We start from the raw sequence: 3,392 nt of genomic DNA on the forward strand, positions 1-3,392 counted from the left end.
TTTACGACGGGACGTGCTACTGCTATATATGTATCTGCAGCGCGGTTATTCCGTGCGCGCTACTGCTGTGTAGCAGTAGCGCGCTTTTTTAACAAGCGCTACTGCTAAAGTTCTATGTATAAGGTTTTCCCTAGTAGTGACATTTTGAAAATCAATCTTCGTGGAATAACATAAGATTGCATTGAGATTTCAGAATTAAACATAGGCATATCTCATAGTTTAAAACAAAGGCACTCAACAGAGAAGTGCATAAATTGAGAGAAAACCTTTGGCTAGAACAGCAACACAACACAGGAGCTACGTTCGATGGCGAAGCTCACTAATCGGTGGAGAAGGTCGAAGTACCAAGTACGTAGCAGCACGACAGAGGAGCACCTATGTTAATGCTGCCCATACAGTTGATTTAACTCTTACTAGTTCTTACTAAATTTACATAATCTGGGAAAGTTTAACCGACAAAAATGTGAAGCAAATAGCATCTTCAGTTTAGCAGAAGGATCTTACTAGTTCATACTACTAAATTTACATAAACTGAATCTTACTAGCTCAATCAGAATACTATGGTTTCTACAAAGCTGTACTTTTGAATACTGTGAGGTGTTTGCCTAAACCAACAACAGTAGTTTCATAAACACTTGTATTCCTGATACAGACTAAGACTGATAACCTAAAAAATAACCAATATCATAGCTCTCAGAAACATGAATGCAGAGGACTAAGGAAAATATCACAGCCCTATCAATTCCTGCTTAACAATTGGAACAAAAAGCATCAAGATAGAACTCAGGAATCAGTAAGTCAGTAAGTTTACCATCGATCATATTCGAAACATATCATAGTATCTTACATATTACAATGAAAGTGTACATTATGCAGATCAACGACCTAAGTGGTATAACGATCTAGGACAAAATATAATTGAGCATTAGGAGCAAAACGTTGTAATTTTGAAGAACAGGGCAGTGTTCAAGTCCCCAACAGACCACAATCCAGACAGGAATAGCGTTGTTCTTTCTTCAAATTACCATGCACGGGGAAACAATGACAAGACTGGATTGTTTAAAAAAACAAGAAGAGGATGATTAAGTGGTTTTACTTCAGATCAACTACATGTCAAACAAATCACTCTACCAAGGGTACAACTATGAGTTAGGTTGCACCAAACTCTCATCGGAGAGTGGAATAAAAAGAGAGAGAGAGAGAGAGAGAGAGAGAGAGAGAGAGAGAGAGAGAGAGAGAGAGAGAGAGAGAGAGGATCTTCTATCGTGTGGGCAGCAGGGTTGGAGCAGCCACTCACCTCGTCGTCCTCCTCTCACAGCAGCAGATTTCTGCTTGACAAGCAGATAGGAGCACAAAACACACGCATCAGGTGGCGTCAAGCACATGGCTGCATGTATACCAAAAGGAAAGGCAACTCTCTTCATTTTTCAATTTCTAAACTAAATACAAAATGATTGTGAAATCTTAGGCATAACCAAAGGAAAGCAGATTCACAAAATCACTTGAACTTGCTTATACTAAACATACATAGTCCTTTTTTTACTGTTAATATTGATGTTATAACATTTTCAATTACAGAGATGCAAACTGCACTAGTGATTTCAAAATTTGTCACCAGCGTGAGTTGAGTTGAGTTGCTAATTAACGAACGACAAGCACAATGCGTATACAGGGTAAATTTTGCAAATACAGGTGGCCAACGTAATTTATTCAGTCTGAAACTTGAGGCGCTGCAAAGTATTGTGCTTCATTTGTTCAAGAATACAGGTAAGTTGGATTGCAAGACCTCTCCTCTTCTCCTCTCTGAAAAAATAATTACTTGTTGTGGTGCAGCAAGCAGCCGGAGGAAGGAGACAAACTGAGGGTAAGGGGGAGAAGAGAAATGCTTACCTTTGTCCGTCCATGGTGTCGGAGCAGCGGCGTCCCGAAAGGGAAGAAGCAAGCCCACGGAGCACCTGCGCGCGCCGTTCGCATTGCAGATCTGGTGCATCTACCGTGCCGGTAGGAGGGCATCTGCACATGGCCTGTCAAATCGAATCCAAGGAGGTCAGGGGCTGTCTGCTGTGAATAAAAAGAGAGGATAAGGGGGAACCTCACCACCATGGCGTCGGTCTGCACTAGCAGCATCAACAACAGGAGGGTCGGAGGAGCAAGTAGAAGGACCTCCGGCGGGCCGTCTGCATCGGCGGCAGGCAAGAGGGAGCCCTCCCCGCGCCACACCGCGCCCGGAGAAGGGGGTCCCTAGCTAGGGTTCGGGGCCGGCACAAGGGCACAACGAGGAGGAGGATCCGCGTGTGGACGCCCGCTTGGCCATGAACGCAGGACGTGGATCTCGCGCGTGAACGCGGGACGCAGCGGGTGGGTCGCGGCGGCCTGAGCTAGGGCTTTGGGCGCCGAGAGAGGAAGCGGCTCTGTCCATGCCAGTGGCTGCTCGTGAGGTGGGGGCGCCAGCGGTGGGGTTGGGGGAGAGGAGGTCGTCGGCGTCGGCAGCGACGATGGGGTTCGTTGGGGGAATCGTGGGGAGTGGAGGAGAAACACGGAGACAAAGGCGGAGGACGGGTGAGAGGTGGAGGTGGCGGCAAGGAGATCACTTAGTAGTAGCGTTGGGTTTATACCCCACACTATCCCAACGCTACTACTATGGCATGTCCCGGGTGCACGGTGAAGACCACTTAGTAGTAGCGTGGGGTTTATAACCCGCGCTACTACTATCAACTTAGTAGTAGCGTGGGTTTATAACCCGCGCTACTACTACAGCTGGTCCCGAGGGGCACAGTGGAAATCACTTAGTAGTAGCGAGGGTTATAAACCCGCGCTACTACTATCAACTTAGTAGTAGCGGGGGTATAAACCCGCGCTACTAGTAAGTAGCAGTAGCGAGGGGTATAAACCCACGCTACTAGTAAGCGACTGCCTATAAGCTTTTGCCTAGTAATGATAGGACGATGATATTCGGACACCGGAAGTGTTCTGGGGGTACCGGGTACATATCGGGTCACTCGAAGGGCTTCCGAGCACCCCCACCCCCGACAACTATATGGGCCTAATGGGCCAAGAAGGGGACAGACCAGCCCCTAAGGGGCCGGTGCATCCCCATATAAGCCGAAATAGGAGGAGTAGGAAAGAGGGGAAGAGAGGAGGAAGGGGAGGGATTCGGCCTCCCCCTTCCTTCCCTCCTCCCTCCTCCTTTCTTCCCCCTCCGGAACTTATGAAAGGGGGAGGCCAAATTGGGGAGGCGCCCAAGTAGGATTCCTCCTACTTGGGGCTCCCATTGGCTGCCTCTCCTCCCCTCCAACCTATATATATGTGGGGGGGGGGCACCGCTAGAACACACACGAACAATTGCTAGCCGTGTGCGGCGCCCCCTTCCACAGTTTATGCCTCCAGTCATA

General features: G+C 48.1%; 1 long non-coding RNA gene across 1 annotated transcript; it reads right to left on the bottom strand.

Moving 5' to 3' along the window:
• Window positions 1–794: 794 nt before the first annotated feature.
• Window positions 795–2,559, bottom strand: LOC109773504 (uncharacterized). The gene is made up of 3 exons (XR_002235326.4): window positions 2,098–2,559; window positions 1,891–2,024; window positions 795–1,387 (listed from the first exon to the last, which is right to left on the bottom strand). It is a non-coding gene; the product is annotated as an uncharacterized lncRNA (long non-coding RNA).
• Between the last annotated feature and the right edge of the window lie 833 nt (window positions 2,560–3,392).

Source organism: Aegilops tauschii, chromosome 7 (genome assembly GCF_002575655.3).
Source record: "Aegilops tauschii subsp. strangulata cultivar AL8/78 chromosome 7, Aet v6.0, whole genome shotgun sequence".
Taxonomy (NCBI): Eukaryota; Viridiplantae; Streptophyta; class Magnoliopsida; order Poales; family Poaceae; genus Aegilops; species Aegilops tauschii.